Below are 16,256 nucleotides of genomic sequence, written 5' to 3' on the forward strand. Positions count from 1 at the left end.
AATCCAAACAAAATGAAAACAGAAGGGAAAGTTACAGTGTATTAATTTATTTTAGGCCTACTATCTAGCTCTCTCTGTGCCAAATGTCTGATTTTTCTTAGGAAAAGGCCATGTGGTTTGGTGCTTATCTTTATAGTTGAATATTGTTGAGTATATATACCCAACATGAAAATGCTCAAGAACTAACAGAAAAGAATTCAGAAAAATGAGTTTTTATGTATGGTTTCTCATTTCTTTAGTTAAATCATAAAAAAGAAAATCCTATCCATCAGATTTGACATTTAAATCATAAATTCTATTAGAAACAATAACAAAATTGTCTAACTTTTAAACTTAATTTCCCATAACAAAATTAGTAATGAAACTGCAAGAAGAGAACTATAAAAGTCATAATCTTTCTCAAGTGAATCCACAACAGATGGCTCAGCATCGTGTTACACTCCAACTGAAAAAATCAAATAGGCAGGGAAATGAGGCATTTCCAATTCAGTGAAACAGATAACTCAAATCCAAATCAACTGGACAAACCAAAGAGGAAAAAAATAGACCTTAACACAAACTCTCCAACTTTCTCCTCACTTTAGTCAAGAATGGAAATTGCATCCTCCACAGGAAAAAAGTAAACTTAGAAAAATTTATTTAAAGATTATATGGCCTGCCTCTTCAATCAAATAAAAGTTGAAGAAATCTAGAAGTTTTATAAGATGATCTTATAGTATAAGATAACATAACATAACATAATATTTCTCTTTCTAAACATTTTATAGATCATACAAATAAAAGACTCTTCCAAGTATTAAAAAGCTCATATCCAAAAATTAATATTACCTCTCATTAAAACTGTTTCCTTTCCTCCTCATATCCCCTCTTCCAAATATGAGAAAATAAAATGCAATAAAAATAGTATTCTCCCACAAAAATTTATATTCTATTGAAAATTTTTCATCTCTTTTAAAAATGTCATGAGCAAAGAAATACTTAAAGTATTGTATGTAAAGTATGAAATAATTAAGTTTATGCTGATAAGATCCTTGTCACTGTATATGGATCATATAAGAATTCAAATATAATTTTCTAACAAGAAAAAATGTGGTCTTTCAACCAAATACATTACAGCACATTTTCTGATTAGAAAATGAGAAAAAAAAAGTAGTCATACTTTACTTGATTATTTATTATTATTTGTTTAAATACACAACAAAAAGCCATATCCTTTTCCTTATGATTAGGTGAAATCTATTAATTTGTAATTAAAGTTTTGTTTAATGCTTAAAAACATTTAGCTCATTTTTGTGATTCGCTGATTTCTCATTCTACTTTTTGTTAGCTTGCATACATAAACCTTAGTTTAAAAAAAACTTTTTTAAAGTAAAACAATAGTTCTGTAGAAACTTAACAAAATATTTAATACATGAAATCACCTACAATCACAATTATAAAGAAATTATTATCTAAAATTTTCTGGATTTACCCATATCAAGTAATGACTATTGTTGAAATGACAAATTTCAGCAAAATATCAATGAAAAGATGGGTTTTTACATAAGCCTATGGGTTAACAAGAAAAGATTGGTGACATACTAGGAGAATAAAATCACAAGTTACAATGTCTCAGGCACAAATATCCAGATATATAAATGAGAAAGAATGAATGATTAATATATTCATTTTGTAACCAATTTTGTGACATTTTTACCACTGAAGAATTTTAATAATTGAAATTTTTAATTAAAAAATTATCAGCCCACAAACAGAACTGGGAAGTTCTGTTCCATGGAATGAAATAATATAGTAAGCAACATCTTTCCTCCCTACTCATGTCTTCAATATATTACTATCACTAATAAAAAAAATTCAAGTATATATGTCATTCTAAGAAAATTATCACCAATAGTATTAAATACCCTGCTTTAAAGATATACCATTCAGGACTTGTAAATCATTTAAGTTATCAAGTAGTAGAAATTAATTTTGGCATGATCAATTGAAACTATTATATCATAAACCTATTAAAAATAAACATAACTGTTATAAAATATAACAATTTTGAGATCACATAAATTACCTTAATAATTTAAGATGAAACATTTCATCACTAACCATATACTATAAAATATAGAGACTAGATGCATTTTACCTATTTTCTTTCCTCTTGTTGAAACCAATACTAGACACTTCTATTAAGAATTCTGTACACTTAAAATTACTTTCTCCACAATTAAAAAAGGACAATTAGAAGCAATTTAAGCTAATATAATTAGTTATCTTTTTAATTCAGGCAGAGGTAAGGGACCTTTTTTCTATACAGCAGAAATTTTTAATCTTTTTTTTTTGTGTCATGGACCCCAGTGACAAATGATATCTATCAGAATAATGTTTTTTAAATGTAATTTATTTTACATAGGATTAAAAAGGATACCAATTATGCTGAAATAGAGTTAACAAAATATTTTTTTAAATAAGTTCACTGATCCAGGTTAAGAATAAGAATGGAAGAAGAGATACTGATATTGCTAAAGAGAAAAAAAAAATCATGGTTAAAAGATAAAAACAAAGTGTTCTCAAAAGAGTTATTATAAACAATTAACAACTATGAAAGAATATTCCAAATCACAAATAATAAGAAAAACACAAATCAAAACAACTGTAAGTACAGTAAATTAGCAAAGAAGAAAAAAGATGGGAAGTTTGTGTTCCAGGATTTATTAGAATACAGGCACACTAGTTCACTGTTGGTGAAGCTGTGATTAATACATTAGTACAATTACTTTAGAAAGCAATTTGGAATTATGTAAATAAAATGCCTAAAATGTCCCAGAGATCTCACTACTCTAGATATAACCCAAAGAGGTCACTGGTAAAAAGAAAGTCCCTCTATCCACCAAACTATTTTTAACAACTTTCATGAGATCAAAGAATGTAAACCAAAGTAGATGTCCAACAAGTGGGAGGAATAACAAAACAAATTGTCGTATATGAATACAATAGATTATTTCTATAGCATAAAAATGACAATTATAAATATGAGAAAATATCTATGTGAATTGATGCAATTAGCAGAGGCAAGATAACAACATATACAATATTACACAATGCACACTATGACTATGTAAACAGAAAGCATAGTCACAAAGAGAGAAAGACAGAAAATAAAGAATGAATGTTGCAAAATTTTAAATAATAAGCATGGATCTAAAAAAGATGTGAAGATGTTCCTATCCTCCCATCCCACTTTGCCAAAGTAGGAGATACACTAGTATAAGACATTAATTTTTTTTTTAACGTTTTCAGCATACTGGTCTGCTATGCTGATTTTTTTTCCCTCTTTTTCTTTTTTAGTCTTAAAAAAAATCACTATTTTTATATGGGATGTCTCTTTAGGATGGGGAGGGAAGAAAGGAAAAGATACTGGAAGACAACCTGCTGATGTTAAAAAAAAAAAAAAAAAAAAAAGATGTCAAAACATTTTTAAGAGGTGGAGGACTCAAACACTACAAAAGATTTTTTTTTCCCCAAAAAAAGAAATAATTTAATAAATCCGTCTTTTGCCTTTTCTAAGAGAAAGGCAACCAGAAGTATATGCACCTCGACTTCAAATTATTAACGGAAAGAAAACTTTACTTTAAAAAGCAGCAGGTATTTGAAAATATTTTACATACTATAGCCAGTTAAAAGATTTAAGAGAGAAGAACATACTGAAAAAAGAGGGAATAGCAAATAGAGAAATACAGTGATGAACAAAAACACAAAATAATAAAGGGGAAAAAAGATGGATGACAAAATTGGGGCGGGGTAGATAAGAATACAAAGGTAATGGGAATAAAAGGAAGGAGGAAGCAAGAAAAAAATTTAGTAGGTTCTAAGATGTTACAGATATAGCCAGATTGCAATATCCAAATTGTATACACTCTTAATTACTAGATAGATATCATTTTAACCCCACCAACCAACCAAAAAACAACCATATTTTATCTCACAGTCAATCCGTATTACCCTTCTTCCCACCAACATAGCCATACATACATAAATATATATATGGCCACCACAAATGAAAACAATAAGCACACTATCTTCAATTAACAATTCCATCAGGTGATTACAAAAATATATAATTTTTTTTTACTTCTCAGAATAATCATACATGTCCAACCCTATTCCCACCCAGCTCCATTTTTCATTTTTCACAGATCAGCTCAGTTTCATCTCCAGTCCTCAGGTGCTCATACATATACAAACACATGTTATTCAATCCTGCTTTACTCTTCATGAACCCATTTGGCAAAGAAGTTTGCTATTTTCTTCTCAGTTGCATTTGACGGATGAAGAAACTGAGGTACACAGGGTTAAGTTATTTGCCCCAAGTCATACAGCTAATAAATACCAGATTTGAATTCAGGAAGATGAGTCTTCTTGACTCCAAGCTCAGCATTCTAACTATTGTATCCTGTAAATCCACAGAACATTATTTTACCCAATTTCCCATTCTCCCTTTAAAGTTAATCCAGTTTCCTCAGAAAAGTTTCCTTCTCCTCTCCTCCCCCACAGTTCCCTACACAGATAACTTGTGAGTCTAAACAAGACTAAGACAGAAGCAGCAGGCTTAGGCAGGGAGTCTGAGTTGAAATCTCATTTTCTTAATTACTATCTGTGACACCAGGAACAAGTCACCTAAATTTTTTGTCTCAATTTCATCATGTGTAAAATGGAGATAACTCTAGTATCTCAAGTAAAACAATCTATGTACTGTATAAGTGTCTGAAATAATGGTGATGATGATGATGATGCATTTTTCTTAAGTAACAAGAAAATTTAAATTATCAAGAAAATTTTTATAATTCTTATTAAATTGAATATTTCCTTTTATTATGTTTTTAAATTTAAAATATTATAAAAAGGTTTCTCATTTAAAATAAGTAATTACACTAGAGAGAAGAAACAGGTTATCTAAAAACATATACTATTTATAACATTTCTTCACTAGGAAAATAAATTCCTTATTCCAAATAATCAATTTACAGAATTCTGGCATATAACCAGTTTTGCAAATTGGGAACTGGCAGTTCACTTAGTCACCAAGCTTTAAAGAGTTATCCCCCACTTATCATTATCCTTTTTTACTTTAATTACTCACTAACCATTCTTTGTATCCCCTCAATTGTTCTTTATCCTCAAATGTTCACAAGATTCATTCTGAATGGAAAAGCAAAATTTTTTTTAACCTGGAGAAATTATTCTCTATATTATGGTGGCCAAGATCAGAACATCATCTCTCCTGCCAAAAGACAAATGCCAGAGAGCCATGAATGTTCTCTCATCTCCATCTAATTCTATGATTCTGCTGCTTTAATTTAGCATCATAACTAAATACAGGCATATAATGATAAAAGTAGTAGTAAATTATAAAGTAATAATATTACTTCAATAATTCAGGAATTAATTATGTTATCAGTATGGTCATTCCCTCCACTATCAAAATTCCTCTATGCCTTGGTAGGCATTCTTCATGAGTTATTGTGACTAGATCGATAGACAGATAGAGATAGACAAGAAAAGATCCTTAGAAGCCATTAAACTCTCTCATTTTATCAGCAAAGGAACCAAGACTCAGAGGGGTGAAATACTAAACTTATACAAGAGCATTTTTAGCCCTGAGATCATCTTTGAAATGCACTGTGCTGCCTCTTTACTCTTCGATATTATTTCTATATCTGATGATGAAGTTTATGACAACAGGGCAGCTAAATTTAAATGCATTATCTTCATTAATAGAAACAATCATTTAACTGGTCTCATATTAATTTAATGAGGTAAAATCAAGGTAGGCATACCCCAATTCACTACAAGCTTATGATCTAGAAACAAAGAAATTGTATGCTCTACTCACAATAAATAATATAGTAATTTAGTAGTAAACAGAGTGCTGTACAAAATTTGGTCTCCTGATTCTTTCTAATGGCAACTTTCTGGTGATAAAATTTTCTTAAACTAACTTAAGCTGGCACTTGAATAAAAGACATATTGTTCATCAGCAGCTGTTTAATAAGGCCTGGTCGACTACCATATATATATACTCTGCTGGTGAAGCCTTTGAAAAGCCAGGGTCATTTCTATACCATGATATACTATTGAAACAGACTTTAGCTCATCATTTTATATATTAGATTAAATTAGTTTATATACTCCTTCAGAACAAGGTCTGGTTCTTATTTCAGCTTTGTACCCCTAGCACCTTGCATTTAATAAATAAATGTTTCTTGGATTTAAGCATGTAAAACAATATTAATTGCTTAGGTATGACAACTACTACTCAAATTTATATTCTCCAATTTTTAAAATTTATAGAGAATTGACCCAAATTTATAAGAATTCAAGCCATTCTCCAAGTGATAAATGGTCAAAAGATATGAACAACCAATTTTCAGATGAAGAAATTAAAACTATTTCTAGTCATGTGAAAAGGTACTTTAAATCATTATTGATTAGATAAATGCAAATTAAGACTGTTCTAAATACCACTACACACCTTTCAGATTGGCTAAGATGACAGGAAAAGATAATGACAAATGTTGGAGGGGATGTGGGAAAACTGGAACACTAATATATTGTTGGAACTGTGAATGGATCCAACCATTCTAGAAAGCAATTTGGAATGATGCTCAAGAAGTTATCAAACTGTGCATACCCTTTGATCCAGCAATGTTCTACTGAGCCTATATCCTATCCCAAAGACATCTTAAAGGAGGGAAAGGGACCCACATGAGCAATAATGTTTCTGGCAACCCTTTTTTAGTGGCAAGAAACTGGAAACTGAATAGATAAGATACCCATCAAATGGAGAATGGCTGAATAAGGTATGGTATATGAATGTTATGGAATATTATTGTTCTGTAAGAAACAACCAGCAGGATGATTTCAGAGAGGATTGGAGAGACTTATGATGCTAAGTGACAGGAGTAGAAGCAGGAGATCATTATGCACGGCAACAACAAGATTTTAAGATGATCAATTCTGATGGACATGGCTCTCATCTTTATTGATGAAGAAAGCCATCTACACCCAGAGAGAGGACTGTGGGAACTGAGTGTGGTTCACAACATAGAATTTTCACTCTTTCTATTGTTTGCTTGCATTTTATTTTGATTCTTTTTTTTTTTTCTGGTTTGATTTGATTTTTCTTGTGCAGCAAGATATTTGTATAAATATGTATGCATATATTACATTTTTAAAAAAGAAAAGAAGGCCCTGAAAATCTGAAAAAAATATTATGTTCTCCACTACCATGTGAGAGCTAGTGTATATTACTCGCCATTTTACATATGAGATAACTAAAATTCCAAAAGCTTAAACAACCTCTAGTCTTCTGATACTAGGACCAGAGCTCTTGATACCCAAACATTCTGTCTCACTGAAACACTGTAACACTTAAGTTATTATCTTCAAAATAGATAAACAATCAATGTTATAAACAAGTTAAACTCATTAAAATTACTGTCCATTATGATGATATACTTAGAAAACCCCAGAGATTCTAATAAAAAATTATTAGAAATAATTCACAACTTTAGCAAAGTTGCTGGATACAAATAAATCCACATAAATCCTGAGCATTTTTATACATCACCAACAAAATGCAAAAGTAAGAGATACAAAGAGAAATTCCATTCCAAATAAATGTTGAGAGTACAAAATATTTGGGAATCCATCTACCAAAGAAAAGTCAGGAATTATATGAGCAAAATTACGAAACACTTGCCACAAAAAATAAAGTCAGATTTAAATAATTGGAAAGACATTCAGTGCTCTTGGATAGGCCAAGCAAATATAATAAAGATGACAATACTCCCCAAACTAATCTATTTATTTAGTGCTATACCAATCAGACTCCCAAGAAACTATTTCAATGACCTAGAAAAAATAACAACAAAATTCATATGGAAGAATAAAAGGTCGAGAATTTCAAGGGAACTAATGGAAAAAAAAGTCAGATGAAGGTGGTCTAGGTGTACCTGATCTAAAGCTATATTATGTAGCAGCAGTCACCAAAACCATTTGGTATTGGCTAAGAAATAGACCAGTCGATCAGTGGAACAGATTAGGTACAAAGGACAAAAAAGGGTACATCTATAGCAATCTAGTGTTTGACAAACCAAAGATACCAACATTTGGGATAAAAATTCATTATTTGAAAAAAAACTGTTGGGAAAACTGGAAATTAGTATGGCAGAAATTAGATATGGATCTACACTTAACACCATATACCAAGATAAGATCAAAATGGGTCCATGATTTAGGCATAAAGAATGAGATCATAAATAGATTAGAGGAACAGAAAACAGTCTACCTCTCAGACCTGTGGAGGAGGAAGAAATTTATGACCAGAGGAGAACTAGAGATCATTATCGATCACAAAATAGAAGATTTTGATTACATCAAACTAAAAAGTTTCTGTACAAACAATACTAATGCAAACAAGATTAGAAGGGAAGTAACAAATTGGGAAAATATTTTTACAGTTAAAGGTTCTGATAAAGGTCTCATTTCCAAAATATATAGAGAACTGACCCTAATTTATAAGAAATCAAACCATTCTCCAATTGATAAATGGTCAAAGGATATAAACAGACAATTCTCAGATGATGAAATTTAAACTATATCTACTCATATGAAAGAGTGTTCCAAATCACTATTGATCAGAGAAATGCAAATTAAGACAACTCTGAGATACCACTACACATCTGTCAGATTGGCTAAGATGACAGAAACAAAAAATGATGAATGTTGGAGGAGATGTGGGAAAACTGGGACACATACATTGCTGGTGGAGTTGTGAAAGAATCCAGCCATTCTGGAGAGCAATTTGGAACTATGCCCAAAAAGTTATCAAACTGTGCATACTCTTTTGATCCAGCATTGCTGCTATTGGGCTTATATCCCAAAGAAACACTAAGAAGGGGAAAGGGACCTGTATGTGACAAAATGTTTGTGGCAGCTCTTTTTGTAGTAGCTAGAAACTGGAAGATGAATGGATGCCCATCAATTGGAGAATGGTTGGGTAAATTATGGTATATGAATGTTATGGAATATTATTGCTCTGTAAGAAATGACCAGCAAGAGGAATAGAGAGAGGCTTGGAGAGACTTACATGAACTGATGCTGAGTGAAATGAGCAGAACCAGAAGATCACTATACACTTCAACAACAATACTGTATGAGGATGTATTCTGATGGAAGTGGATATCTTCAACATAAAGAAGATCCAACTCACTTCCAGTTGGTCAATGATGGACAGAAACAACTACACCCAGAGAAGGAACACTGGGAAGTGAATTTAAATTGTTAGCACTACTGTTTATCTACCCAGATTACTTATAAACCTTCGGAATCTAATACTTAACGTGTAACAAGAAAATTGGATTTACACACATATATTGTATCTAGATTATACTGTAACACATGTAAAATGTATGGGATTGCTTGTCATCTAGGGGAGGGAGTAGAGGAAGGGAGGGGAAAATTTGGAAAAATGAATACAAAGGATAATGTTATTAAAAAATTATTCATGCATATATACTGTCAAAAAAATTTTAATTATAAAATTAAAATAAATAATTTTTTTAAAATTACTGTCTATTAGATGTTCTACTCTAGTGAAAAATCATGCCATAAAAATGGAAACACCAGAGAAATTATATTGTTATAATCTTAACTTAAAATATATAGCAGTAACCTGTAATTTCTGAATACATGGCTATAAACAATTTTCAAACAGTACCTAAGTCCATCTTCATATGATTATCTGGAAGGTCCAACACAGACATATTCCCAGTGCAAACCAAAAAGGCAACTAAAGGAGCAATGTGCAAATAGATTACCCGTTCTTCTAGTCAAGAAGAAAAAAAAGATATCAGCCAATACTAGTCAATAGTCTGAGGCAAGAAGAAAGAAAAAGTTTGTTTCTACACTTGTCCTTTAGTCAAGTCAGATACACCCAACACTTTAAGACCCTATCTGGAATTTTCTTGACAAAGGCATTAAAGTGGTTTGCCATCTCCTTCTCTAGTTCATCTTACAGATGAGGAAACTAACTGTGACTTGTCCAGGGTCACAGTTATTAAGTGTCTGAAGCCACATGTAAACTCAGGAAAATGAGTCTTCCTGAATCCAGACCCAATTCTCAATCCACTCTTATGCCACCTAGCAACCTATTTCTCCAATATAACCTGCAAATTAACTGGCACATTTTGTGATATTGCATAGTAATGGATATTATGACTGAACTCTATGTCAAAAGTTACCGCATTACCTTGTGATAAACATCATATTACAAAATGATACTGTGTTCTCTGAAATCTTATCTACTAAGAAACTGGTTCCCCTAACTTCAGGAAAAATCAAAAAATTTTGTATCTTACAACAAACTACTTATCTGTAGTTGTATATTTTAAAAATAAGTTACATGGCTAAAATATTCTTTCATCTATGTTTAACCAATTATGTATTTGCTTTTTTGTATTTTAAGCTTTATGGTTTATAACGGACACATTCTAATATTCATTAAAACATTATAACAAAAACACTGGGAAAGAATCTCATTCAACATATGAGACTCTTATCTGTTAGAAATGAATCATTCTCATATAATCTAAATCCAAAAGAAATCATGTAATATAGCAAAAACAAAATTTATCATTTGCTTTGATAATAATTTAATCTTTATAATAATGGCTATACTTACTATAGTTATTAAAGTACAACTAAAGGCAGCTTAAATTAATTTTCTCCTTTATCTATTATATAAAGTAGCTTTATTCATATAAGCTTTCAACATTAAACACATGTAATTCCACACAGCACTTGATTATTGTTTATTTTTCCTTAAAAAATCCTTATAACTTAGCCAGCAACTTTCAAGGATCTAAGAACACTTCAAACTATATATTCTATCTGTCCTTTCCAACTATAAGAGAAATCGCAACAAGCATCAAAGTGACCAAAATTTAGGCAACCAAAGGGAAAATCCAGGGGAAAAACAACATCTGAAAGAATCCACAAAGTAGAAAACTATTCACAAAACATTATAATCAAAAGCCTTCTATAAATGAATCTAGCAGAAAGTGCATATCCTTTCATTGCTTTTTCCTAGTACTCCCTCTCCCTTCAAAACATTCTTCCAGTCATGCAGGTTCACAACTCAGAGTCTTCTTGATCCATCTAGTCAGTTGTAAATCTTGCCAATTTTTTTTCCCATATCATCTCCCTCACATTCCAGAAGCAGAGACACAGAAGATAATAGAGAAATGGTCTTAGAGCCACAAAGACTTAAAAGTTCCACCTCTGAAATTAACTGGACATGTGGTCCTGGACAAATTATCCAACCTCTAAGGGCTAGAGGCAATTCTCTAAGATTGTAAACTGCAGAAATGATGATGTGTATTTGTAGAAGTTTTGTAATCTGGAAGTTCACTACCCTACTGAAATCATAGTCTCTATCCCTATCCCTAAAATGCTTCATATTAATCTTCTCTCAACTTATACTGCCACCATCTTAGTTCAGACCTTTATTACCATTTGTCTAAACTATTGCCTCCTAATTGGTCTCCTTGCTTAATTTCTACTCTTCCAGTCTCTGCCTTTGCCAATCTACTGTCCACCCTGATGCTAAATTAATATTTCTAAGAAACATATATAATAACTTCCATGCTAGAAAATATCTAGCTCTGGTATTTAGGTATTTTGCTATCTATTGATAAGTAGTATCACTGGAATAAAATCTCAATTCTTCAGTCTGACATTTAAACCTTTCTACAATGCAGTTCCCATTTTTTATATATTTATTTCATATTACTTTTTGAATTCCAAATACAATGTATTACATGTAGTAGTTTAATAAGTGAATTAAAATCACAATCTTCAATTTTACCTCAGAATAATTTATATATATACATATATATATGTATATATCCACACATATATACATATATATATATGTATTTTAAGTACCATAAATCATTTGAAGCAGGACTGGCTATATCATATGGCTAGTTAGAGTGCTCCCACTATACTAAACTCCAGAAATAGCTTTGTTTAGCTTCTATTTGTTGTAGATAACAAAAAAGAGCAGTAAGGGGTGGGAACCCATAAGACTTGAGTTCAAAACTCAAGCTTTGCCATTTGATAAACTGTATGACCATGAGCAAGCCTCTTTGCATCTCTAACACAATTATCTCTGTAGTAATCATGATGTTTGCACAAAACATAATTGTTATGAGGAGACCATCAGAGCAGAGGGCCCATCAAAAAGTTAAGATAGATTAGTCCAGAGAAGTGTAGTCAGGTGAGATATGAAGAAAGGGTTGGTCTAGATGTCTTCCATAAATGGAAGGAGCACAGTGTACAGAGTGCTTTCCAGGTATGAAATGACAAAAAAATGGAAAATGACATGTATTACAATGTCTAGGAAAACAGGCACATTGGTGTACTGTCGGTATTTCTGTGACATGGTCCATTCATTTTGGAAAGCAATTTCTAAGTATGCACAAAATGAAACTAATGTGCATACACTATGATCCATTACTAAAGTCTATACCTCAAAGAGATCAAGGAAGAAAAAGATGTTTTGTGTACAAAATAGAAAATAATCATAGCTGTTCTTTTTGTATCAGCAAAAAACTAAAAATTAGAGGAGTCCAACTGGGAAAGGATTAAACAGACTATGGCATATAAATGTAATAGAATACTATTGTGCTATAAGCAATAATGAAGGAGATAGATTCAGAAAAACCTAAGACTTATATGAACTTATATTGTATGAAGTGAGCATAATCAGGAGAATAATTTATGCTATTAAGAGTTGTAAATATAAAAAATTTGAAAGTTTAAAACTCTAACCATCCATGACTCCAGAGACCAATGACAAAGAATGGTACCTAACTCCTGACAGAGAGGTGAAGGGCTAAATATGCAAAATGAAACAAAAAAGTCTAGACAGCTACTCAGCGAATTTGTTTTATTTTACTAAGCATGTTTGTTATAAAAGTTTCAGTTTGGAGGGAGGAGGGAAAAATAAATAGAAGGGAGAAGAAAGGTATGAAAGAGGAAAAAAAAAAAAAATACAGGGGCCCTAATCCAGATGGAAGTTAACACAGGAACTGTGGTAACCTAGAGCAAGAATAAGTAGGTACAACTACCCTCATCCCAAAAGCACAACAAGGGGTGGAGCCCGACCTTGGCACAAAGTCTAAGTTCAACTGGACCTGGAGAGATGACTTAAATTAAAGAAGAAACTGATCCTTAGAAAGAATTTTTTGTGGAAATAAATGTATACACACCTATGTATTAAATATTATATACCATAAAAACATAGAAAGAGAAGCAGATAATATACCTTTCTTAACATACAAGCTGGGTATGAGATTTTTCTTAACAAATAAAAATCTAAACACAATTTTAAAGGTAAAATATTTTTTTATTAAAAGGCTTCTGCACAACTAAAATAATGCATCTAAGATAAGAAGGGCAGTAGTCAATTGGGGGGGGGGATCTCTAATAGGGGTTGGGTACCCAAGATATATAAACAGTTAACAAAAACATATAATACAAAAAGACATTCCTCAATAAATAAGTGGTCACAGGTTGAAAAAGTACTCTTCAAAAGAAGAATCACACACCATTAATAATCATAAGAAAAAATGGCCCAAATTACTAATAAAAGAAATCAAAACAAATCTGATATTTTACCTCAGATTCAGAAAATTAAGAAAAATAACAAATAATGGGAATAGTCAATTTTGGAGAGATTGTGGGAAAATAGGCATTGTAGGGCTGAACTGATTCATACTTAGGGCATTGTAGCCCTAATCCATTTTTTTCCTTGATTCTGCTCATTTCGCTCTGTATTAGTTTCTCCTGTCCTGTCCAGTTTTCTTGGAAATCCTTTCATCATTTCTTAAGAATACAATAATTATTTCAGCCAATCAGTAGTCATGAATACTCTTTAGATTCTAGTTCTTTTCTTTTAACTCTCCAAGATTAGTAAGTTTGTTTTGCTATTCTCCCCTAAATATCTTTCTCTACCTTCCTGGAATTTGTTTCCCTCCTTTGTCTAGTTCAAATTAAACAATACCTAATAGATGTCTGAAATATGTGCAAAAACCACATACAATAACTCTCTCAACTCTGCAAAGGGGAAGTGAGGATATTGTCTCATATTTTTCTTTTAATTTATGTTTCTTTTTTGCAGTTTTGTTTACATTGTGGTAGTACTAAATATATTGCTTTCCTAGCGTTGTTTACTTCATTCTGCACCAATTCATAAGATCTATATTGCTACTTGCCTTTTCTTATATATTTATTCTATTCCATTCATATTCCACAATTTGTCATAGGGATCCCAAAGGATCCCCCAATCATAGCCATACATTGTTTCTAATCCTTTAATATAACAAAAACTTTTGTTATAAACATTTTGGTGTATATTTCTTATTTTTTATCTATTTCCTCCTTGGGATGTAACCCTACTAGTGAGATCTTTGAACCAAAAGGTATGGATTTTTAAAAATAAATTTGTTTATTTTTAACTTTTAAAAAAAATTTTGAGTTCTCTTCTTCCCTGCAGTTCCTCTCTTCCTGCCATACTCAACTGAGAAGGAAAGCAATATGCTATCAATTATACATGTAAAATAATTATGCAAAACTTTTTGGATGTGGATAGCAGTTTTTCATTATAAGTCCTTTGGAACTGTCTTAGATCACTGTATTCATCAGAGTAACTGTCTTTCAAATGACCATCACTACAATATTGCTATTACTTTCTACAATGTTTTCCTTGTTCTGCTTATTTCACTTTGCATCACTTTATAAATCACGCTGCTCATCATTTCTTATAGCACAATAGCATTCCATCATGATCATGTACCACAACTTGTTTAAGCACTCTCCAACTGATGGACATCCCCTCACTTACCAATTCTTTGCCTACATAAAAAGAATTGCTATAAATATTTTGTACAAATAGATCCTTTTCCTTTGGTCTTTTTGGGTTATGGATCTACTAATGATATTTCTAGGTCAAAGAGTAAGAATAATTTTATAGCCCTTTGAGCATAGTTCTAAATTACTTCCACAATGGTTGGACTAGTTTACAACTTCACCAATAATGCCCCAATTTTTTCTACATTCCCTCCTGTATTTGTCATTTTTCTTTTCTATCATGTTAGCAAATCTGATAGGGTGAGGTAATACACTAAGAATTCCTTTAAATTTGCATTTCTCTAATCAATAATATTGATAATAATATCCAAATCAATGATTTGGAGCATTTTTTCATACACATACACACATACATATAGATGATTTTGATTTCTTCTTCTGAAAACTTCCGATTCATATCCTTTGACTAGTTATCAATTGGGGAATGGCTCTTATTTTTATAAATTTTACTCAGGTCCCTATATATTTGAAAAAAAAATGGAGCCTTTATCAGAGAAACATGTTACCAAAAAAAAAAAAAAAAAAAAACCTTTTCCTAGTTTTCCTTCAGTCCTTCCTGATTGCATTGGTTTTGTTTCTAATCAAAAGATCCTCTCTATCTTTTGGTTAGTCATAAATTCTTTCTTTATCTATAAATCTGAAAGGTAAAATTTCCTGTGCTTCCCTAATTTATTTATGGAAAGCTGGGAAGACTTAAATTAAATGTTGTAATTATGTCTAACTCATGTGCATTTTTATTTTATCTTGGAATATACAGTTTGAAATTTTGGTCTGTATCTATATGGATACTTAAGGCACTTTATCTGTATAATTACAAATGGTTTTACAAAAAAAAAAAAAAGTTGTCCTTATTCACAGTTCTACCAACCCCAGTTTTAATACTTTCTCCATTATAAAATTACTTTGAATTAAATATAGAAATAACTGGTGCTCTGGTGAGATTATAGAAACAAAGGCACACTCATGTACCACTGGCAGGCTATACATTGAAAAATATACCACAAACCATCCTGGAAAACACATTGTAATTATGTTAAGAATGTGATTTGTTCAGAAGCTATATGAGCAAAACTACAAAACACTTTTCACATAAATTAAGTCTGATCTAACCAATTGGAAAAATATTAAGTGCTCTTGGATAGGACGAGGTGAGCAAATATAATAAAGATGACAATACTACCTAAAGTAATATATTTATTTAGCGCTATACCAATCAGACTCCCAAAAAACTATTTTAATGACCTAGAAAAAAATAACAACAAAGTTCA

General features: G+C 31.3%; 1 protein-coding gene across 1 annotated transcript in view; it reads right to left on the reverse strand.

Annotated features, from left to right (window-relative positions):
• Window positions 1–16,256, reverse strand: part of TAF4 (TATA-box binding protein associated factor 4) — a 153,219-nt gene that overhangs the window by 39,207 nt on the left and 97,756 nt on the right. The window lies entirely within an intron of this gene.

Source organism: Sminthopsis crassicaudata, chromosome 2, assembly GCF_048593235.1.
Source record: "Sminthopsis crassicaudata isolate SCR6 chromosome 2, ASM4859323v1, whole genome shotgun sequence".
NCBI lineage: Eukaryota > Metazoa > Chordata > Mammalia > Dasyuromorphia > Dasyuridae > Sminthopsis > Sminthopsis crassicaudata.